The sequence below is a fragment of the Manis javanica genome, chromosome 7 (genome assembly GCF_040802235.1).
Source record: "Manis javanica isolate MJ-LG chromosome 7, MJ_LKY, whole genome shotgun sequence".
Lineage (NCBI taxonomy): Eukaryota > Metazoa > Chordata > Mammalia > Pholidota > Manidae > Manis > Manis javanica.
The window spans coordinates 72,291,957-72,317,443 of record NC_133162.1 but is presented as its reverse complement, the minus strand read 5'-3'; the positions used below and the strand labels follow the sequence as shown (position 1 = coordinate 72,317,443).

At 36.7% G+C, this 25,487-nt stretch overlaps 1 protein-coding gene across 3 annotated transcripts in view; it reads right to left on the bottom strand.

Annotated features, from left to right (window-relative positions):
* Positions 1-25,487, bottom strand: part of BMPR1A (bone morphogenetic protein receptor type 1A) — a 178,780-nt gene that overhangs the window by 102,315 nt on the left and 50,978 nt on the right. Inside the window, exon 1 of one of the 3 annotated variants that reach the window (XM_073241125.1) lies at positions 22,465-24,974. The exons of the other annotated variants lie outside the window; for them this stretch is intronic. The gene's annotated coding sequence lies outside the window, so the exon portion shown is untranslated. Of the gene's footprint in view, positions 1-22,464; positions 24,975-25,487 lie in introns of those variants that run through there. 3 annotated transcript variants of the gene reach the window in all.

The window sequence follows — 25,487 nt, the reverse complement described above, 5'->3', positions numbered from 1 at the left end:
CAATTAATAACTTGTTTGTATATTAACTATAAATAGGTTACAAAATACAACAGAAAAATATCTCATTCACAATAGCACCTAAAAATGTACCACAAAATTTGAGCCAAAGTCAAAAAAGATGACTAGTAAAAGAAGGTATGTCATTTTATGAGTTAGAAAACTGTAAAGACATCAGTTCTGTCCAAATCAACCAATACATTTTAACAGGCTTTTGAATGGAATCAGACAAAAGGACTCTAAAGACATCTGGAAAAATAAATTTTGGAATAACCTAAAACTTTTGGAAAACTAACAAAGAAGGATTTGCCTTACCATGTATTAAAATACACTGAGAGGCTTATCAATACAAATAGCATGAATCTACTGTTAAGAGATGGTTTATAAGGGGAGACCAAAAGTATATCCAAGTATGTATAAAAATATAATAAAAGCAGCATTGCAAGTATAAATAAAAGGTGTTGAGAGAATATGCTAACCATTTGGGAAAAAAATAAGTTAAATCCTTACCTCATGCAACAAAATTAATTTCAGATAAATAAAAGGTTAAGATATAAAATATGAAACTATAAAACAACTTCAAAATACTATTGCAATAGAGAAGGAATTTCTAAGTTTGATATCAAAAGTAGACACCATAAAGAAAAGTCTGTTGTAAATTGTTATTAATAACACTGAATATAATTTTTGTTTTATGTAGCAATCTTAATGAGCCTATAGCATCATTACAATTATGTTGTGCTTGTAGAGTAGTGACTAGGACAGTAAAATTAAAATATTTCATTCTACTCCTCTGCCTTCATTTTAAAGAGAACAATTTTCCACTTTGACAGTTAACGTTTCCTGTAATGGTGAGGTCACTGAGTAAGAAAAAGTACTTGACTCCTTTTTTTTTCATATTTCTGTGATTGCTATCTTTGTTGGCATGAAAAAAAATTATCTAAAATTTGGGTAAATAATTTCCTACAAGCTATTATTTAGTTATTAAAATTCAAACAATTTTTAAAAATTGATTAGACAGTATTCTAAGTGAAAGAATAAGAAACACCTACAAGGATCTTTTTTTCTCTCTCAAGCTAGTTCCACTGGATCTGAGTGGTTAAACCACTTTAGTTATAAGCAAATGTTTGCTCTGTGGGAGGAAAAAATGCGTAAATGTGATATCCCATGTCAGAGTCCTAGATTCTTCTCCCTTTCCATCAGTCACTCAAGCATGTGTATCTGCAGTAAACAGGCAAGAAGTAAACCTGAGATGATTCTTTAACATGATTCTATTTTGCTTTCCAAATCCTTTTTTGTCCTTTCATAAGTTAGCCCAAAATGCAGGACACAAGGTATCAAACCTGAGTTACAATGCTAAATTTATGCAGGGCTAAATTTATAGTTGAACATCAAGAGTTCATCCCCAGTCCTGATTTACAGTGTTTCTCGGTCAACACTTGGACTTGGACTTAGCTAAAAGAAGTGGAAGGTAGCAGTCAAATGGCAGCAGGTAAGAGTTTCATGGAGAGTAATCAGGTGTGTCAAACACCACTGAGAGGTTGAAGATAAGGAGAGAAATTGTAGCACCATGGAGTTCATCAATGACACTGACAAGAATGGTTTTTGAGACACTACTCATGGTGAGCAGGTAGAATAATGACTGGAGCAGGTGAAACAGTTAAGGCAAGGTGAAGGAGAGGAGGTTTTACAAGCAGGTAACTCCCTGAAGCACATAGTTACTAAGCAAGAGGGTGGAAGATGACTCATTCTTACCTAAGTCTATACTAGAGCCTTACTGTTGATATGAATAAGCAAATGAAGAGGCAAAGACTAAAGACGACAGGGGAGAAATAGTCAAAATTTTCAGATTCCACAAACAAGAGCTAATTAGGTAGTATTTATCTCTGTGCTTCTATCAAACTCAACAGAAGTAACAGCATTTTTGTATAAGCTGCTCTGTACCTTTTTTGTTCATATTTTGTACATAAGCAATAGTATTTCCACATAAACTCATATTCACAAATTACTGATGTTAAAACATACTGATGTCTTTGTTCTATAAAACACTCACCTAACATATGTAAGTTATTTAATGCCCAGGAAATTTCTCTAAATATGAGTTTCATGCATCCTCACCATATCACTCACTTTATTTTATTCTTATTTTTTAAAAGTCCCTGATGTTTGAGTTCCTATCCTAGCTTTTCATTACACATCTTTTCCACATATATTAAACAAAGTTCTTACTATGAATTAAGTCCTAAACTGTGGCCTTTTGACAGATATATGTACAAATGATTTTTATTTTCACAAAGAATTGTTTGCTCTCTTGTTTCCTAAAACACAAACAGCTCCATTTTAGGTGTCCCTCTTTCAATAGAGACATTAGAGAGTGTTGGCTCCCCCCTGCCTCTGACCCACAGATTTGGAGGGAGCGTAACGGAATGCTGAAGATCTGAAAGGTCAACCAGGGGATTCAAGACATCACAGCACAAGAGTAATGCTGAAAAGGCTCTCCTCATATTTATTGAGCAAATGTACTTAAACATCTAAATAATTCTGAGTAGGAGATTCAATGTATGATCAACAAACATTATCTGACCTTGAGTCCAGCCCTAGGGCGTGATGCTCCTCAAGGACACCGAAACCATGTGAGGGTGGTCACGAGTTGTAGGAACTGTTTTGGCTCTAATCATTTTCTTTTTGATCACCCATCAAGTGTTGTAGGAAAAACAATCAAGCCATATGTATTTGTACATTTGATTTCTATATTACTTGATTTATGTATTAATCCCATTAATCCCACATTTCTCCCTTTTCTTTTAAGTGGTAGATAGATGTAATAATGAATATAGCAAATAGACAGCTTCTAACAGAAGGCTTTTAACATAGTTTACTTTTCCAAATTCTGCAGTATGAAATAAATAAAAGTCTACTTCTTGAAATTATGTTATATGAAATAAAGATAGAAGGTAGATTTAGACCAATTAGAAGGAAATTGCAGGTGATCAGGTCTATGCCTATAGACTGAGTTTTGATCTGAGCTGGGCAAGGGCAGCAAAACAGCCCTGGGTGTAGAAGCTTTCTCTCAAAACTGGGGGGGTGAGGTTCTAAGCCTCACCTCTGTTGACCCCCAATTTCTCACCTGATGGCCCTTCTGCGACTGTGCCTGTCTTAGGTCGTTCCTCCCTTGAGGAATCTTACCTGTCTCTGGCTAACCAGCCATCTTCCAGTGCTATACAGGGAGATGTAAAGTTGGTAAGTGAGAGAGAAGTAGTATTCTTTGAAAAGGTTAGCTTTCTGCCTTTTTGAAAATCTGTACTTCATGGCTACTATGCCTAGCACTTGTCTCAAGGTATCTTCATTAGCTGGAAAGGCTTTGGCGCACTACAATTCTATGTATGAGACACAAATTCTAGAAAAAGGGTTGGAGTCAGGAAAGGAGAAGAAAAGTTATAGGAGTAGCAAACGGAAGAAAAATGTGAGATTGATTATTTCTATGACATAACTTCTTCTGTGGTAGCACAAGCCTGTGTAGGTCTCAACAGACTACTAATTAAATTACATACACACATTAACAGAACAGGAATACAGATACATAACAAAAGCAGACTTACAATAAATAAGGGCCATATCCAATGAAACTAGTTAAGTAACTCAGGCATTTGTGAAAACTTATTAATAATATTATGAATATTGTCTAGTTGACTTTGAATGGTGTGAGATAAGTCAAACAAATTAAAACAACACATTCCTGGAAACTGTTCACATCCCTTATGTTCTTTTAACAGCAGATGGTCTACAGTTGCACGATTTTGAAGGGCCACAACTCGCACTTCTCCTAGCTCTTGAATGAGTTCACATAATAGACAAGCAGTCAAATTCGTTGTCTTACTATATGTACAGGCCAGCTTAGGTACTTCTTTTTGCATTCCACCGACAAGTCCAGGAACTGGCAGGATGAATGCACTTGCAACTGCAATAGAGGTGGGGTCTAAAAGTTTCAAGTTGTCGTCACAATCAGATGGCAGAGCTCAGAGAAATCTTTCATGATTATTTCTGGGATAATCTATTAGAGCAGAAAAGATGCGTCCGATGCCACATATACCTTGATAATGTTAAAAGAGGGGTTAGGCTATTGGGGCTTAGGCTGTGGACTTATACCACCTGCCCTACCCCTAAGGTGGGCTGGGTTGTTGTCTGTTTGCTAGGGCTGTTTGCAGTGAAGTCACGGGTTATGCTGAGATAACCTTCTTTATTTGTAGAACACTCAAACATTCCAGGCCAAGTTGCTCCTGGCCTTTTTTTTTTTTGTTATCATTAATCTACAATTACATGAAGAACATTATGTTTACGTAGGCTCCTCCCTTCACCAAGACCCCCACATACCCCAACACAGGCACTGTCCATCAGCAGAGTCAGATGCTGTAGAATCACTACTTGTCTTCACTGTGTTGCACAGCCCTCCCCATGCCCAACCCCTACATTATACATGCTAATGGAAATACCCCCTTTCTTTTACCCCGCCCTTATCCCTCCTTTCCCACCCATCCTCCCTAGTCCCCTTTCCATACTTGAGTTCTGTGATTCTACTGCTATTTTGGTCCTTCAGTTTTTCTTTGTTCTTATATTCCACATATGAGTGAAATCATTTGGCACTTGTCTTTCTCCGCCTGGCTTATTTCACTGAGCATAATACCCTCTAGCTCCATCCATGTTGTTGCAAATGGAAAGCCTTGTTTTCTTCTTATGAATGAAAAATATTCCATTATGTATATGTACCATATCTTCTTAATCCATTCATCTACTGATGGACACTTAGGTTCCTTCCATTTCTTGGCTATTGTAAATAGTGCTGCAATAAACATAGGGATGCATCTGTCTTTTTCAACTTGGCTGTGGCATTCTTAGGGTAAATTCCTAGAAGTGGAATTTCTGGGTCAAATGGTATGTCTATTTTGAGCTTTCTGAGGAAACTCCATATTGCTTTCCACAATGGTTGAACTAATTTACATTCCCACCAGCAGTGTAGGAGGGTTCCCCTTTCTCCATAACCTCACTAACATTTGTTGTTTGTCTTTTGGATGGTGGTGATCTTTACTGGTGTGAGGTGGTATCTCATTGTGGTCTTAATTTGCATTTCTCTGATGACTAGCGATGTGGAGCATCTTTTCATGTGTCTGTTGGCCATCTGAATTTCTTCTTTGGAGAACTGCCTGTTCAGCTCCTCCACCCATTTTTTAATTGGATTATTTGCTTGTTGTTTGTAGAGGTGCATGAGCTCTTTATTTATTTTGGATGTCAACCCTTTATCAGGTCTGTCATTTATGAATATATTCTCCCATACTGTATGGTACCTTTTTGTTCTACTGATGGTGTCCTTTGCTGTACAGAACCTTTTCAGCTTGATACAGTCCCACTTGTTCATTTTTGCTTTTGTTTCCCCTGCCTGGGGAGATATGTTCATGAAGAAGTTGCCCATGTTTATGTCCAAGAGATTTTGCCTATGTTTTTTTCTAGGAGTTTATAATTTCATGACTTACATTCAGGTCTTTGATCCATTTCAAATTTACTTTTGTGTATGGGGTTAGACAGCGATCCAGTTTCATTCTCTTACATGTAGCTGTCCAGTTTTGCCACTACCATCTGTTGAAGAGACTGTCATTTCCCCATTGTATGTCCATGGCTCCTTTATCATATATTAATTGACCATATATGTTTGGGTTAATGTCTGGAGTCTCTATTCTGTTCCACTGGTCTGTGACTCTGTTTTTGTGCCAGTACTAAATTGTCTTGATTACTGTGGTTAAGTAGTAGAACTTGAATTTGGTGAGCAAGATCCCCCTCCCCGACTTTATTCTTCTTTCTCAGGATTGCTTTGGCTATTTGGGGTCTTTGGTGTTTCCATATGAATTTTTGAAGTATTTGTTCCAGTTTGTTCAAGAATGTTGTTGGTAATTTGTTGGGATTGCATCAAATCTGTATATTGCTTTGGGCAGGATGGCCATTTTGATATTAATTCTTCCTAGCCAAGAGCATGGGATGAAATTCCATTTGCTAGTGTCCTCTTTAATTTCTTTTACGAGTGTCCTATAGTTTTCAGGGTATAGGTCTTTCACTTCCTTGGTTAGGTTTATTCCTAGGTATTTTATTTTTTTTGATGCAATTGTGAATGGAATTGTTTTACTGATTTCTCTTGCTATTAGTTCATTGTTAGTGAATAGGAAAGCCAGAGATTTCTGTGTGTTAATTTTGTATCCTGCAACTTTGCTGTATTCCGATATCAGTTCTAGTAGTTTTGGAGTGGAGTCTTTAGGGTTTTTTATGTACAATATCATGTCATCTGCAAATAGTGACGGTTTAACTTCTTCTTTACCAATCTGGATTCCTTGTGTTTCTTTGTTTTGTCTAATTGTCGTGGCTAGGACCTCCAATACTATGTTGAGTAACAGTGGGGAGAGTGGGCATGCCTGTCTTGTTCCCAATCTCAGAGGAAAAGCTTTCAGCTTCTCACTGTTCAGTATGATGTTGGCTGTGGGTTTATCATATATGGCCTTTATTATGTTGAGGTACTTGCCCTCTATTCCCATTTTGCTGAGAGTTTTTATCATGAATGGATGTTGAATTTTGTCAAATGCTTTTTCAGCATCTATGGAGATGATTAGGTGGTTTTTGTCTTTCTTTTTGTTGATGTGGTGGATGATGTTGATGGGCTTTTGAATGTTGTACCATCCTTGCATCCTTGGGATGAATCCCACTTGGTCATAGTGTATGATCCTTTTGATGTATTTCTGAATTCGGTTTGCCAATATTTTGTTCAGTATTTTTGCATCTATGTTCATCAGGGATATTGGTCTGTAATTTTCTCTTTTGGTGGGGTCTTTGCTGGTTTTGGTATTACGGTGATGTTGGCTTCATAGAATGAGTTTCAGAGTATTCCCTCCTCTTCTACTCTTCGGAAAACTTTAAGAATGGGTATTATGTCTTCTTTGTATGTCTGATAAAATTCCGAGGTAAATCCATCTAGCCTGGGGGTTTTGTTACTGGGTAGTTTTTTGATTACCGCTTCAATTTTTTTCCTGGTAACTGGTTTGTTTAGATTTTGTGTTTCTTCCTTGGTCAGTCTTGGAAGGTTGTACTTTTCTAAGAAGTTGTCCATTTCTTCTAGGTTTTCCAGCTTGTTGCATATAGGTTTTCATAGTATTCTCTAATAATTGTTTGTATTTCTATGGGGTCTGTTGCGGTTTTTCCTTTCTCGTTTTTGAGTCTGTTGATGTGTGTTGATTCTCTTTTTCTCTTAACAAATCTGGCTAGAGGCTTATCTATTTTATTTTCTCAAAGAACCAGCTCTTGGTTTCATTCATTTTTCCTATTGTTTCATTCTTCTCAATTTTATTCATTTCTTATCTGATCTTTATTATGTCCCTCCTTCTGCTGACTTTAGGCCTCATTTGTCCTTCTTTCTCCAATTTCAATAATTGTGACATTAGACTATTCATTTGGGATTGTTCTTCCTTCTTTAAAAATGCCTCTTAAGACTGCTTTTGCTGCATCCCACAGAAGTTGGGGCATTTGTATATATTGCTTGATCTCTATTTTAATTTGGTCATTGATCCATTGATTATTTAGGAACATGTTGTTATGCCTCCATGTGTTTGTGGGCCTTTTTGCTTTCTTTGTACAATTTAGTTCTAGTTTTATACCTTTGTGGTCTGAAAAGTTGGTTGGTAGGATTTCAATCTTTTGGAATTTACTGAGGCTCTTTTTGTGGCCTAGTATGTGGTCTATTCTGGAGAATATTCCATGTGCACTTGAAAAGAATGTGTATCCTGTTGCTTTTGGATGTAGAGTTCTATAGATGTCTGTTAGGTCCATCTGTTCTAGTGTGTTGTTCAGTGCCTCTGTGTCCTTACTTATTTTCTGTCTGGTGGATCTATCCTTTGGAGTGAGTGTTATGTTGAAGTCTCCTAAAATGAATGCTTTGCATTCTATTTCCTCTAGTTCTGTTAGTATTTGTTTCACATATGCTGGTGCTCCTGTGTTGGGTGCATATATATTTATAATGGTTATATCCTCTTGTTGGACTGAGCTCTTTATCATTACATAATGTCCTTCTTTATCTCTTGTTACTTTCTTTATTTTGAAGTCTATTTTGTCTGATATTAGTACTGCAACACCTGCTTTTTTCTCCCTGTTTTTTGCATGGATTATCTTTTTCCATTCCTTGACTTTTAGTCTGTGCATGTCTTTGGCTTTGAGGTGGGTCTCTTGTAAGCAGCATATAGATGGGTCTTGCTTTTTTATCCATTCTATTGCTCTGTGTCTTTTGATTGGTGCATTCAGTCCATTTACATTTAGGGTGATTATTGAAAGATATGTACTTATTGTCATTGCAGGCTTTAGATTCGTGGTTACCAAGGGTTCAAGGTTAGCCTCTTTAGTATCTTACTGCCTAACTTAACTCACTTATTGAGCTATTATAGACACTGTTTGGTGATTCTTTATCTCTCTCCTTTCTTATTCCTCCTCCTCCATTCTTTATATGTTGGGTGTTTTATTCTGTGCTCTCTTGTGTTTCCTTTAACTGCTTTTGTGGGTAGTTCATTTTTTTTTTTTGCCTTTAGTTAGTATTTGGTTGGTCTGCTTTTTTTGCTATGATTTTATTTTCTCTGATGACATCTATTTAGCCTTAGGAGTGCTCCCATCTAGTGCAGTCCCTCTAAAATACCCTGTAGAGGTTGGTTTGTGAGAAGCAAATTTCCTCAACTTTTGCTTGTCTGGGAATTGTTTAATCCTTTCTTCATATTTAAATGATAATTGTGCTAGATACTGTAGTCTTGGTTCAAGCCCTTCTGTTTCATTGCATTAAATATATCATGCCATTCTCTTCTGGCCTGTAAGATTTCTGTTGAGAAGTCTGATGATAGTCTGATGGGTTTTCCTTTGTAGGTGACCTTTCTCCTCTCTCTACCTGCATTTACTACTCTGTCCTTGTCTTTGATCTTTGCCATTTTAGTTATTATGTTTCTTGGTGTTGTTCACTTTGGGTCCCTTCTGTTGGGAGTTCTGTGTGCTTCCGTGGTCTGAGCAACTGTTTCCTCCCCCAGTTTGGGGAAGTTTTCAGCAATTATTTCTTCAAAGACACTTTCTACCACTTTTCTCTCTTCTTCTTCTTCTGGTACCCCTATAATGAGAATATTGTTCCACTTGGATTGGTCACACAGTTCTCTTAATATTCTTTTATTCCTGGAGATCCTTTTATCTCTCTCTGTGTCAGCTTCTCTGCGTTCCTGTTCTCTGATTTCTACTCCATTAACATCCTCTTGCACCTCATCTAGTCTGCCCTTAAGTCCTTCCAGATTTTGTTTTATTTCTGTAATCTCCCTCCGGACTTCAACCCTTACCTCTTGCATTTTTCTCTGCAGCTCCATCAGCATGGTTATGACCTTTATTTTGAATTCTTTTTCAGGGAGATTGGTTAGGTCTATGTCCCCAGGTTCCTTCTCAGGGGAGGATGTCTGGGTTAGTCTGGTCTGGATCAAATTCTTCTGCCTGCCTTTTCATGGCGATAGAGGTAGTTGTGGGGAGCTGGCACATGTGCTGGCTGGGAGAACATCCCTTCTTGCTGGTTTGTGGCCTTTCTCTCCTGGGAGAATGGCGACCCCTAGGGGCTTGTGCTGGGAAGCTGTGCACAGAAGGGGTCTTTGATTCTTGCCTGGCCACTGTGAAAGAAACTCTGCCCTGCTGCTGTGGGTGTGGCCAGCCTCAGGCTGCTGCTCCACTACAGCAGAGCCGCATTGGAGGGGAAATGGGTGGGAGGCTGTTTATCACTGTGAGGTGCCTCCGAGCTGTGCTGCCACCCAGGGGGTTAGGGCGCCCACAGTTCCCTGGGATTCCCAGCTGCTAGGCTAAGTGTCTTGGGACACTTCTGTCCAGCTGTGGGGTCCCTGTCCTTTTAAGAATTTCAAAAAGCAGTCTTTTTTCTTTGTCCTAGAGGCACCAGCTGCGCGGACCCACTTGCAGGTTTTACTGTCCTGTTTCCCTAGTATCCAGCACCCCATGCACTGTGTGTCTGTGCTCCGGTGCAGATGGCTAGGGCTGGGTATTTAGCAGTCCTGGGTTCCCTCTCCCTCCCCGCTCCGACTCCTCTCCTCCTGCCGGAAGCTGGGGTGAGGGGTACTCGGGTCCTGCTGGGTTCTCACAGGTGTGGATGTAGCTTGGATGTTGTCCTGTATCTTCTGGTCTCTCTTTTAGGGATAGTTGTATTTGTTATATTTTCAAAAATATATATGGTTTTGGGAGGAGATTTCCGCTGCTCTACTCACGCCGCCATCTTGGTTCCTCCTTCGCTCCTGGCCTTTTGAGCTTTAACTGATCTCACTGAAGATGTCTGTCTATATTCCTAGTCTTGTATCTTTACCCTAGAGAATTAGTGTGACCTTGACTTTGCATAATGCTTAACAGAGTTTCAATAGGGACTTCTTTGCCTATTGTTACATTGCTCTGACTGTAAATATCCTGCCTTGCTTTTTCTGGGAGGCCCTCACCCTACTCTGACTACACCCACAGTCCCTGTCTCATTCCCCCTCTACAGATGGAGACCCTAGCTATTGCTAGGGAAAGGGGGCGACTGCTCTGGCTGCTTCATGCTGAGAGGGGGCGCAGTAAAGAGTGCAGTTAAGTCTCCATCAGTTGCTGGTGGAGAGGGTCTCGGAAGATTGGCACTTTCATCTAGGGTTTCATTTCTATTACTATTTGCAGTTTTATGGCTTCTAGGCAAGATAGAACAAGTAGTGTTATTAGGTTAAGTAGCAACATCTAGAGTTGGATTTTTCCATTCTGGAAGGACAAACTTGACAAGATTAAGAATGCATGGCTGATGCTCATGTAATTGTATATTAATGATACCAAAATGAAAAAAAAAAAGAATGCATGGCTGAATATGAGAACTAGAAATAGTAAAACTTTAACTGAAGTGATAAGAGAAAACTAAAACATCTGGAGAATTCATAGCCAGATATTTTGGGAAAACTAGAATTCTGGATATAATCTATGTCCCAGTGACTAGTATTAGGATTCAGTATAGACGAGGCTGCATTATTGAAATACTTTTCTCTAAAATTACCCTCATTTTTATTAGAAGTAACCAGATTAAGAAAAGTATTAATACTTGGCTTGATTATTTGAATAAGTGCAGAGCAATAAGAGTAATTGATTACATAGGCTCTTTTAAATGTGCTTTGCTGGAACTTTTTATACAGAATTTCAGATTGGACTTTTAAAGGCCTCTCGTGGCCAGAAAGCCAAGCCAGATTTGCCATCAGATTTTGCCTGCAGTACCTGTAGATCTGGGTGACTTCCTCTCTTCTCAAGGTCCCCAAGACATCCTGAGGTTCCCCCACCTTCCCGGAAGTAACCTTCCATATTTACCTGGTAAGGCTGCTGGGAACCCTCTAAGCAAGGTACCAGGCCAGTTCTTCCAAGGGGCTTTGTTGGCTCTATAAAGTCAACCTTAGTTCCTTAAAGCTGTTTGTTCATATCTGAGTTTATGCACGTGTCAGGTATGACATTCCAGTCAAAGCCTCGGTAATATAACCTGTTTTTTTAATTGGTCCTCTTAAAAGGAAAGCAGATCCTTATTGAACTTTGCAAATAAACATACTGCCATGAAATATGAAAATAGTCATTGAGAGTTTTTAAATTCTGGAGGGATTAGGTAGAGAGAAAGATGTTTCAATTCTGCTTAAAAGATATTGTCATTTAACTGAACTGTTGTCAACTTAAGAGAAAAAGTTTAAAACACTTTATCAGCAACATTTGAAACAAAAAGCCACAAAATCATCTTCCTTAGTTTACTTAATCCTATGTAACCAATACCTGTTCTGCTGAAATCTAGTTCTTTACTAGTTTAGGAGTAATAAAACAGTGACTATAAATGACAAAAGACTTACAAATGGCAATGGCTAAGGATCTGATGAGAGCTTACTATAAGACAGTTGACATAAGGAAATTCGGATATTTTTGTAACACAAATATTTAGTAACAAAGTTTAGAATCATTCCCTTTGACAGTGCTTTCCAGGTAATTAAGCAGGTAAATTATGTATCCGATAAATAAGCCAAATTAGCCAAATACTTTCCCCAATGAGAAAAAATTCCTCTGATATGTTTCAGGGGCCCTCTGGAAAATATCAGAGTTAACTAGAGGTAAAAGCACCTTTTTGAATTTGATTTTGGGAAGTTGTCAGAAGAAAGTTTCTTTGGCACTTGCTTAAATAAGATTATAGGTTGCCATGAAACAATACTTATCCATTTAACCAGAATGATGACAAAATACCTGAAAGGCAAATACAGAAGGTTACACAGTTGTTAGCAAGTTTAGCTTTTAGTCCTTTTAATATTAAGATCTCATTTTCTTAAATACTCAGACAACTCATTGAGACTTTAAGCATGAGAAACTGCTTTAATAAAACAATTAGAAAACCTTTTGCAATTTTTCAACATTAAGAGCAGACTAACAGTTTAAGAAAACTGTCCTTTTAACTGAAAACAAAATTCTCATTTGCTGTGAACTTGATATCGAGACTCATTTGCTTTAATTTTACATAGCATGAACATATCAATTCTTCCACAAAGTTTCTAGAATTTTTTTTTACATTTAGAGTTCTTCCTCTTTAAATAAACAGCTGTATTTTAGAACTAAGTTACTTTCTTTTATCAAGACATTCTTTAGCATGCAGAAAGAAATGTTTTCCTTATTATTTTAAGTAGTTTTAATTAGAACTTAAAACCATTAGGAACTTTAATTTTCAGTGAACACTGAGAAGTAGGCTATTGTAAACTTACACCAGCATTGTTTAGATTGACAAATTTATGAACCCATTTTATAATTCCTGGAACCGTGTGCTTTACAGCACAATCTCTCACTAAGCACAAAATATGTCTACTTAACTTAGCAAAACTTAAAGGTTTCAGGTTATCACAAAGATTCTCAGGCTGTTTGTACGTATACACACTGTAACACACAATTATTAAGATGTTTACTTACTACACTTATTTAGTTTACTCATTCCTAACAACCATGCTAGATTACTTACAAAACCTTTACTGAACATTAGACAAAGTCAAGCCTCTAAGCATTTTATTCTTGAAATATTTAACAGATAACATCAGCTTAAATGACTTTAGGTAAACTTAGGCAGTTGATAACCATAAGGACATGTCCATTTCAGTTCAACTTAAATTAGCATTAATAATTAATATCTTTTACTAGAATTTTCTGGAAGTTTTAGAATGCCCAATTTTCACAAGCACTTGTCTTTAAATCGATTTTTATTAATACCACCTGGAGGTAGAAAAGTATTTTCCATTTATACACTTAGACACACAAACATGCAAATTGAGACATAATGACTACAGGTAGCAATACTTTTCATAAAAGAACATATACACAGACAAATTGATACAAAGATTTGAGTTACTAATATTCCATTTCTTTTTTCTTTTTAACTTATTTGATTAAAAGTATCTCAGTTTTTAAGAACACATTCTAAGGGAGAGCAGTTTACATAACTGGGTTAAGGTTTAGACCGCCCAAGATGAACAGGGCTGATCAGAAGGCTCTTTACTGATAGGGACTGTGTGTGTCTAGGTGGCTGGAAATGAAATGCAAGTACAATTCTAGCACTAGTTATTTAAAGCCAGGCTGTACTGCAGAAGATAATAAAGAAGGGGTGTATACGCTGACGGATACATGCCTGTAACTGAGAAAATAAAGTGTTAATAGGGCATTGTATAGTGCCCAACGTCGCAGTTTCTAAAAGAAGAACAGAAAAGCCAGTATAAGCAGAGTCAGTAACAATACTGAGAGGACCTGGGAAATTCTGTAAAGCTTGCAATACAGCAAGAATTCATTTTGTTGTGTGGAAGTAAAAGACGTCTGAGAAGTCTTTGAACCAGAACAAGTTGTATAGGCTGCCTTAAAAGATCCTGTGCCATCTGTAAAACAAATAATAGTATTTAATAGTGGACTGAGGTAAGTTTTTTGAGGAAGGATCCATTGATGGTGCTGAAAAAGGGAAAATAATCTACTCTTAGGATAATGATAGTCAATGTTTCCCAAAAAGTCAGAGAGTGCAACTTGCCAATGAGTATTTTCTTGAAATACTTGTATTACATCTTGTTTAGACAACAGAAGAATAATGGAGTGAGAATCTTGACCAATCATTTGTCTTAGCCTCTGTCGTCCCTCGAGGATAATAGACGCTACTTTATTAATGTAAGGCTGTAATGAGGGTTTAGTTTGATACTGTAAAAATATCCACTCTAGCCAACCGTCATATTAACAGAGTAATCCTGTGGGAGAGTGGGGTGTAAAGTAGATTAATAAAAGTAAGGGTTTGTGCAAATCTACTTTTGATAATTGAGCCTTCTGAATGTGTTCTTCTACCCACTTAAGTTCTTCCTCAGCTTTTGAGGTTAAGTATCTTGGATTATTAAGATCTGAGGGTCCTTTTAGAGTATTAAAAAGATGTTGCAGTTTATAAGTAGGAATACCTAATAACGGTCAGATCCAACTGAATCTCCCAATAGCTTTTGGAAATCATTTAAAGTTTTGAGATGATCTCTCCTTATCTGAACTTTCAGAGGGATTATTGAGTTTTCTTGAATTTTGTTCCCCAAGTAATTCATTGGGTATTGTATTTGTATTTTATCAGGGGCTATTTGTAAACCCTATTGCTTTAATTCAACTTCAGTCTCATTGAGAATAGTAGGAAGAGACAGGTATTAGGTAGGGCTATAAAAATATCATCCATATAATGAATGATATAAGCTGAGGGCCATTTCTTACGTATAGGCTGAAGAGCCCTGTGCACATAATTTTGACAAATTGTAGGGCTGTTTAACATTCCTTGAGGAAGTACTTTCCATTGGAATCTTTCTGAAAGAGCTTGTAAATTTAAGGAGGGTCCGTAAAAGCAAACTTTTCCCTATCTGCCATAGCTAAAGGAATTGTAAAAAAACAATCTTTAAGATCAATGATAGCCATGTCCCAGTCGTTTGGAATCATAGCTGGAGAAGGGAGGCCTTGTTGTAAAGGTCCCATAGGTTTAGGGACTGCATTAATTTGTCTTAAGTCATGTAAGGGTCTCCATTTTCCTGACTTCTTCTTTATAACAAATATAGGAGAATTTCCATGGGCTCGTGGAGAATTCTAATATATACAACTGAAGCTGTTCATGAACAAATATGTGTAAGGCTGCCAGTTTTTCTTTGTTGAGCGGCCACTGATCCACCCAAACAGGTATAAGGATAATGTTTCCCTGTCTGTGAGTCTTTTTGAAATCTCTTAATACATTATTCCAATCAGCTTGTCTGAGGGTTCCTTGTGGGGGCACCCAGTAACAATGTTTTTTAATATATTTATAAAGTTGCGTAAAATCTTTTTAAGAAATTCTCACTCCTGACATTTTTAGGAGGGCACGGAGTAATTTTAAGTAATCTTCCGGATTATCTGCTTTAGTTTCATGTTGGCCCATTATAGTGTCCGTGATGTCTCGATCCTGTCCCTACGTACGCTTTCCCTGGAGTCTTACCGTATCGACTATCTTCAGGAGCTTTCCCGCTCTGAGGTCCCTGTTCGGGAGCCACTTATCAGCTACCCCTGCCTCTGATTTGAAGGGAATGCGATGGAATGCTGAAGATCTGAAAGGCCAGTCAGGGGACTCAAGGCGTTGCAGCACGAGAGTAATACCAACAAGGTACTCTTCATATTTGTTGAGCAAATGAACTTAAACAGCTAAACAATTCTGAGTAGGGGGTTCAACACATGATCAACACACAAACATTATCTGACCTATATCAGTTTAGCCCTAGGGCGTGATGCTCCTAAAGGATACTGAAACCATGTGAGGGCGGTCACCAGTTGTAGAAACTGTTTTGGCTCTAAATCATTCTGTTTTTGTTCACACATCAAGAGTTGTAGGAAAAACAATCAAGTCATACGTATTTGTACATTTGATTTCTATATTACTTCATTTATGTATTAATCCCATTAATCCCACAGCAAGCACTGACACTTGTGCATTGGGGAGACAACAGGAGTATGGAGATCAGAGCCTCCCTCCGCCTAGGTCCACTGACTAAGAACACAGGCCATGTGCTGCCTATCTTCCAGTTTTTCAAGATAAGCCAGAAATCTGGATTTTCTTTCTACGAAATCTCCCGATTTTAAATTATTTGCACCTAATTAAAAAAAATACAGTGTAAGCCAAACATGACTGCAGGCCAAATCCAGCTGACCAGCCCCTACTTCACTACCTCTAGGTTAAAGAATCACAGTGGATATACTTTATCTTATAAGGGGCTGACATCCAAAATATATAAAGAGCTCACATGCCTCAACAGACAAAAAGGAAATAATTCAATTACAAAATGGATTATTTGCAATTACATCTCATGAGACTTATCCCCACTTTCCCAATTTCTCTGAGGTTTACCTACATGTAATTTTTAAATATACAAATACATTCACTTAATGATTTAAATAACATCTGAACAGACACTTCTCCAAAGAAATTAAGATGGCCAACAGGTACGTGAAAAGATGCTCCACATCGCTAATCATAAGAGAAATGCAAATTAAAACTACAAAGAGGTATCACCTCACACCAGTCAGGATGGCCAACAACCAAAAGACAAACAACAACAAATGTTGGTGAGGATGTGGAGAAAGGGAAACCCTCCTACACTGCTGGTGGGAATGTAAATTAGTTCAACCATTGTGGAAAGCAATATGGAGGTTCCTCAAAAAACTCAAAATAGAAATACCATTTGACCCAGGAATTTCACTCTTAGGAATTTACCCTAAGAATGCAGGAGCCCAGTTTGAAAAAGACAGATGTACCCCTATGTTTATTGCAGCACTATTTACAATAGCCAAGAAATGGAAGCAACCTAAGTGTCCATCAGTAGATGAATGGATAAAGAAGATGTGGTACATATACACAATGGAATGTTATTCAGCCATAAGAAGAAAACAAATCCTACAATTTGCAACAACATGGCTGGAGCTAGAGGGAATTATGCTCAGTGAAATAAGCCAGGCGGAGAAAGACAAGTACCAAATGATTTCACTCATCTGTGGAGTATAAGAACAAAGCAAAAACTGAAGGAACAAAAAAGCAGCAGACTCACAGAACCCAAGAATGGACTAACAGTTACCAAAGGGAAAGGGACTGGGCAGGATGGGTGGGGAAGGGAGGGAGAAGGGGAATAAGGGGCATTACAATTAGCACATATAACATTGGGCAGGGAAGACAGTATAGCACAGAGAAGACAAGTAGTGACTCTATAGCATCTTACTCTGCTGATAGACAGTGACTGTAATGAGGTATATGGTGGGGACTTGATAATGGGGAAATCTGGTAACACAATGTTGGTCATGTGATTGTATATGAATGATACCAAAATAAAAATAAACCATAGTGGATATGCTTATTTCTCTTTAACATTTTTATTTTTTTTAGGGAATTCTTCTGCCATTAAACATCACTCTCTTTTAAGGAATGTACCGTATTTGCATTTGATACTATTTTGGGATGGATGAAATTCATCTTTAAATTTACAGCTGCTCTTGAGAAAGGAAGTTTTCTTGTATCTATAAATGTACGATCACTAAACACAGAGCTACAGTGTGTGAGACCCATTATTAAGCATTTTCACACTTTGGTATTTCATTAAAGCATAAATTACCTAGTGGAGTAGATTTTATTATCTCATTTCACAGACTAAGTACTTAGAATAGTTCAGGAAGTTCTTGGTTTTTATTTCTCAGCAATAGAATCCAGCAGAAATGGTTGGTTAGGCTTGCTTTCTGATTACCCTCAATCAAGAATAATAACAACCATCTTAAGTCACAATAACAAAAATGTAAAGTAAAGTTATTGAATGACAATATACATTGAAAAAATTGCTGAACCTTAATTTCAACTCCTTAAATCCTTCAGTTTTGGTATCTTCCAATCACTGAAATAGCCACAGTTAATTCAAGACAAGTAAAATTGAAATCAGCTCTTCTCTTTGGTTAATATGTTTTTTCCAGGGTGTCTAAAAACGCCAGAAGTTTTACAAAAACCAAGCCTTCTTTATTAATTAAAGACAACTAAAAAAGAGGATTGATTGCAGCCACAAAGAAGTTACAGAACACATATACTAGGCAAGACCCTATGTTAGGCAAGGTAACACAATGAACCAAACAGAGCTTACTCACACAGAGCTTACAATTTCTAAGAATGGAAAGAAATCTTAAGGAAATGTTCACACAAATTATAATTTAACCACAATCACAAGGGCTGCAAAGGAAATTTAAAAGTTTAAGTAAAAAGACGTTACTGAGCAAAATCTCAGTATAATTGGAGAAGTAAAAAGACAAGCTGTTAAAGTAAAATTGTTTCTTTAAAATTATTATAGTCTGAAGGCTTACATTAAACCTTATAAATACATAACTATTTATATTTTATACTTCCTATTGTAAGTTTCTATAAGTCTTTGGTTTTCATGCTTTTAAAGCTATCCAATTCTCTACAAGACATGCACACATAAATAATAAACCTCAGTATTTAAAAAAATAAAACCCTTATCTGCATTTAAGTCCAAGATTCAATGAATACTTAAATAATTAAAGCCCACTGTATATTTACAAAAATAAAAAACAGACAAAGCCAATAACATTCATCAAATAATGTAGAATGGTTAAAATACTATTTTTATTAGTAACATGTCAGAAAAACTTAATTTTTAAAGTATGGAAATTGTGATAATGGGTCAATTACTTGATTTTTGAAAAAATATTAAAAACATGGGTTAGGAAGCTACAAAAGCAAGGCACTAAAATGAGTTATAGTCCTCTAGTAAAAAATAAGCACCTATTAATAGAAACAGACATAAAAGTTTTTTAAATAGGCTTAAGAAAATATATCAAAAATGTAACTCAAGTCTCATCAGCAATTAATTTTTATGTCAAAATAATAGCAAAGGTACAAAGTGTTCAAATACAATGAAAGATGTAAAAGTCAAAAACATCTCATGAGACTTACCTCCACTTTCCCAATTTCTCTGAGGTTTACCTACATGTAATTTTTAAATATAGAAATACATTCACTTAATGATTTAAATAACATCCTACAGTAGCATACTCTATTCTCACTAGTCACTTTCAAACATCTTCCCTATTTCATGCAGTCAGAGATTTTTTTTTAAAGTACAGGGAACCACATGTCGATCTTTTTGAAATGAGGTCCATACCTAAGAGACATGGGAAATTTAGACGAAAAGACCAGGATGGTGCCTAAAAATATCATACGACTTGAAGAATGAAAAATTGACACAAATGCTAACAGACTCAGCTGCTCTTGCCCTTTCCAAAAAACACCTTTAAAAGAAAAAGTGAACTAAAATATGACTCATCACCTCATATTTATTAAGAATCTAATGTCTAAGATACCTTGTATGTGTGATAGGAGCTAAAGAGAGAAAAGACACTGTGACTAAAAACATCCAGCACAGTGTAACTGGCTTTCACTCTATTTCAGAGGCTAGTACTACCTTACCAGGTTATTTTAAAGACCCACAATAATGTCACAGTACTTAGCATACTGTAGGCACACAAATGGTAGCTGGTATACTTACTTTATATCAAATTAGAGACAGAGAACAAATACTTAGGAAGAAAAGTGACATTACAAACTGCATCACGAGCCCTACAGGAGCACCAAAAAAGAAATAACCAAGGGACCAAATGAAAGTAAAGGCTTCATGCAGAGGCTCACATAATACTTGAGCTGAGCCTACCAAGAAGGCTTGGACTTACTAGACAAGCCGGGAGATGGAGGGGAATAGAGAAGCAAAGATAAGACTAAAGAATCAGGGCCACAATATAAAAGCCATATCCAACATCATTTGATTGAGCAAAAATATGTAAATAAACTAGAACAAAATAATGAGCTAGAGAGACTAAAACTTGTATGAACAGGACAAAATAAAACATTAAGTCCCAATGCCCAACTACAAATTTTTATGAGGGATGTCTTTTCAAATTGATGAACATAAGTAGTACTTAAAATGACCTAGAAATGAGTTTTAAAAAAACAATTATTTTTACTGAACTGATAATGTTTAAGAGGTATAATCAGTTTACAAATAATGCTTAAGCTTACTAAAAACCTTAGACATATGAACACGTCTATGGTATATAGGTATCCCCCAAGTGCTCAAAGTTTGAATTACACCACTTGCTCTTGGGAAAGACCTATATTACTACCTGTTTTCACTAACTTCAAAGATTTTCACTTTTATGAAAAAAAGGTGAAAAGAGAAAATAGTGTTCAGTGTTTGCTTTACAGCAGCCATTATACAGGCAGCGAGCACCCAAACAGCATGTGGCTCCACCAAGCTCCTTCCCCAGAAACCACACTCAGCACTTTGTCGGTGGGCATATGAGCTTTATCATTATTTTGTGCATCCATTAAGATGTGTCCTAAGGTATCAGAAATGCCTAAGAGGTTATTTTGTGGGTCTGGAAATTCTCAAAAAATGTTCCATATAAATTGGTAATAATTGCTTCTTTGCTTTATGCCATTACAGCTTATTAAAGTTTTCATAGGAATGCTCTTTCAGATAGTCAAAAAACTGTACATTCAAATTTTAATAACCAATTTTTTAAAAACAACTCCCTAAAGATTAAAAAAAGTTTATATTCCAACTAAAACTGAGCTGGGAAAGTTACAACATAAAACAAATTAATGTTCAGAATATGGCACTGGGATTTTTATGACAATTTTTATGTGAAAAATCTTTTTAAAGTATCCATTTATCTAAGAGCAGCAAGGAAATAGAACAAAAGAAATACAGTAACTGCTTTGGGACTTTTTACCACCACCTTTCTGAAACACACAGTCTAATTCAAGCCATTCTACACCAAGAAAGTTTTTTTTACTCAAAATACAATTTAAAATACTCTCTAAATGTAACTCAAAATTGAGATAAATTTATGTTTAACTGTAATATTAAAATATACCTTGCAAGCCTCTCAAAGAAAGTTTTTTTTTGTACTATACAGAGAAATAATCTTTAAGCTTTTCTCGGAAGCTCAACTATACAAAAGTAAACCCTTTAAAGAAAAACTAAGTTGCAACTCTTACAAATATTTAAATTAAAATGATTTTCTTTTGGGGCCCTGTCAGGGAAAATTCTGTTTCTAGCTCCCTGAGTGGGGGTAGGGTCGAAGATACTGTGGCAAAAGTGTATTCTAGCCTCACCAGTGCAGCTCCCAGCTCCAAACTTGAAGAATAGTGGTAGGCTCTGGAACAAAGAATGTGTAACTTGATCTCTTCTCCTTCTCCCCTTCACAGCGACATTTAGAAAGTAATTTAACCTCTCAAAATGGCATCTTTGTGCTGCTTAGGGGAGAAACATCTATTCACTCTTACAGTTAAGGGAAAAAGTAAACCAAATCACTTTTTAAAAATAGTTTTTCCTTAATTATAGTGATATTTTTGTGTCAAACTTGGACAAGCCAATTATAAATAAGACTTTAATTTTGCTCTTTGAATGTCCACAATACAAGATTTTAAAATGCAGCTTAGGTTTTTAGAACAATTTGTCTTACTAATACAAGATGTACTTAGTATTTATTTTGCTTTTACAACGAAGATAGCAATTAGCACCTAAGTTTTCAGAAGAGGAAATAATTAAGAGCTAATACAAATAATCTAAATAAATTTGAATCTTAAATCTTAGTAGATAAAAGTATCATCCAAGTTATGTACTTTCAATCTTCATATTCTCTTTTCATTTCTCTTATAATAAAGGAGACAGCTAAATGTAAAAATCTGGAAAACAATAAAAACCTGGGGAAAAAATGCTGACCAGGTATCAAAGGATGTACTAAGTATTCTCGCCATTGACAAAAAATGTTTAAGGTATTCTAGAATACCACCAAAATTTTATGTAATTCTTATATTTCAAAGCACTTCTACATTTATGATGTAATTTGATCCTCTCACAACCACCTATGTCAGGTGGTCACAAATTTGCTTAGCAGTGACAGTCAAAAAAAAGGCTAGTGAAATCTCTTGACTCCAGCTAATAGCCCTAAACCATTATTCTATTTCAATACATACTAGTAAGCATTATTATCCCCATTTTACCAGAGAGGAAACAGGTTGAGAAATAAACAACTTGCCTAATGTCACAATGCTGATACACAGCAGGCCCTACTCCAACATCTTGCCAATTAACAACTACTGTAATCCTTATGTTTATCAAAATAAAGTTAACAGTTTAATGTTACATAAATAACTAAAAACCAATTGTGGTAGCAGAATAATGGTCCCTCAAAGACATCCACATGCTAATCCCTGGATCCTGTGAGTATATTACCTTGCATGGCAAAAGGGACTTCGCAGATGTAATTAAGAACACAAACCTTGAGGAGGGGAGATTATCCTGTTGGGCTCAATCAAATCATCTAAGTCCTTAAAAGCAGAAGCCCTTTCCCAGCTGTGGTTAGAGAGAAAGAGCTGACAAAGGGTCAGAGATGAGATCTTGTTGGCTTTGAAGATAAGGAGGAAGGATTACAGTGGCAATAGAAAAACTAATTTGCCAACTGTACTAATAAATGACTGCTAGAGATGGGAATGTGTGTGTCCCTCCCAAATTCACGTTAAATCTTAACACCCAACAAGATGGTATTTGGAGGAAGAACCTTTGGGAGGTAATTAGGTCATGAGGGTGGAGCCCTCATTAATGGTACTGGAGCCCTTACAGAAGTAACTAAAGAGCTCCTTTGCTCCTTCTGCCTTGTTCGCATACAGAGGGAAAGATGGCTGGCTATGAACCATGAAGCAGACTCTCACCACACACTGAATCTGTCAGCACCGTGATGTTGGACTTCTCAGATTCCAGACTGTGAGAGGTAAATGTCTGTTGTTTATAAGCCACCCAGTTTATGGTATTTTGTAATTATAGCCTGATTGGACTAAGACAATTGACTTTTTCTAAAATTAACTGAGTACTGTCTTACAATACTAAAAATCAATCTGTCAGTGAGCAAATGTATAATCAGAAATCCTTCCCCCTGAATAGATGAATAAAAACACAGGTACCCACCACTCTACAGCTGGATGTGATTTTGTTGTCAATGACATTCCAACCCAATGATAACCTCTTAACTCTTCTTCCCCCTTTCCTAACAAGTCAAATGCAAATACAAACTCTTGAAATCTCAAAATACAGATCCAATGTTCTTTTGCCTTGTCTGCACCAGCATGTGTGGGCAGATGCAAAAGTCAAGGAGACTGATCAAAAGGAACAGAGTAATTAGGGGAAAACTGCAATAATGGCCAAAACTTGTACGACCATCACCACTAATTCCAGAACATTTCAGCTCCCAAAAAAAGAACTTTGTAACCATTAACAATCACACTCAAATACCTCCTCCACCTAGTCCTCTTAGTTCTCTATGAATTGCCTATTCTGGACATTTCATGTAAATGGAATCACACAATATGTGGTTCTGTATGACTGGCTTCTTTCACTTGGTATGACACTTTCAAAATTAATCCATCCTATAGCACGAGTCAGCTTTTCTTTTCATGGGTGAATACTCCGTTTTATAGACAGACCACATTTTATCTATCAGTTGGGACATTTGGGTTGTTTCCACTTCTTAGCTATTATGAGCAATGCTGCTATGAACCTTCATGTACTAGTTTCATGTGCAACTGTTAATATATATTTTTAATTCTCTTGGGTATATACCTAGAAGTGAAACTGCTGCACTGTAAGGTAACTCTAAGTCTAACATTTTGAGAAACTGCTAATCTCCTATCCAAAGCAGCTGCATTATTTTACATTCCCATAAGCAATATATAAGGGTTCCCATTTCTCCACATCTTTAGCAAAACTGTCTTTTTGATTATAGCCACTCTACTGTGTGTGAGGTAATATCACATTGTGGTTTTTATTTACATTCCTTTGATGACTAATGCTACTGAGCACCTACCTATCTTTTCATCTATCTTACTGGTCACTTGTACATCTCCATTGGAGAAATGTCTATTCAAACCTTTTCCTTCTTTGTAAATTTAGGTGTGTGTTTTTTTTGTTTTTTTTTTTTTAGTTATAAGTGTTCTTTACATATTCTGGACACAATTCACACATCAGATATAGGATCACAAGTATATTCTCCCATTCTGTGTGTTGCCTTTTCAATCTCCTGATAGTGTCCCTTGATGTACACAGGTTTTGAATTTTGATTAAGTCCAACTTATCTACTTTTTTTCTTTGATTGCTGTGCTTCTAATGTCGTATCTTAAGAAACCACTACCTAATATAAGGCCACAAAGGTCTACACTTGTTTTTATCTAAGGGTTTCATAGTTTTAGATCTTAGATTTAGATCTTTGAGTTAATTTTAACATTCGGTAAAGTAGGGGTCCAACACCATTCTTTGGCAATTGGATATCCAGTTGTCCCAGGACCCCTGTCTTGGTGTCTTGACATCCTTTTATCCACTGAGGTATAGCCACCCAACGGCAAATGCATCATGGTTAAAAGTATAGACAGAAGAATTAATGCCACCCTTGAAAAATAGAAAACGGCAATGGTAGAAAGTAGGAAAGAAGAAACTGCCTCAAGACTGGTTCACAGCAAAATCAATTTTAGGAAAGAGTGCATATAGAAGTTTAGGGTCTGGAAATGGATTCACTTAATTGTGCTTGTGTACCTCCAAGAGTTTCTGTCTTCACTATTCGACTAAGACCAATGTTTCAGCACTGCTCTATACTAATGTCTCCTCAACTCTATGGAGGAAAAGTATTTTCTATTCCAATTGTGTGAATAATAAAATGAGACGGCTGAGGAAGAAGCTAGAGATAAGAAGAAGCCTATATGTTTATTTTTTTAGTATCATTAATCCACAATTAAATGAGGAACATTGTTTCCTAGATATCCCCCATCTCCAAGTCCCTCCACATACCCCATTACAGTCACTGTCCATCAGCATAGTAAGATGCTGTAGAATCACTACTTGTATTCTCTGTGTTGTACAACCCTCCCCATACCCCACTACAAACATTATACATGCTAATCGTAATGCCCACTTTCTCCCCACCCCCTTATTCCTCCCTTCCCACCCATCCTCCCCAGTCCCTTTCCCTTTGGTAACTGTTAGTCCTTTCTTGGTTTCTGTGAGTCTTCTGCTGTTTTGCTCGTTCAGTTTTTTCTTTGTTATTATACTCCAGATGAGTGAAATCATTTGATACTTGTCTTTATCCACCTGGCTTATTTCACTGAGCATAATACCCTCTACCTCCATCCATGTTGTTGCAAATGGTAGGATTTGTTTTCTTCTTATGGCTGAATAATATTCCATTGTGTATATATACCACACCTTCTTTATCCATTCATCGACTGATGAACGCTTAGGTTGCCTCCATTTCGTGACTCT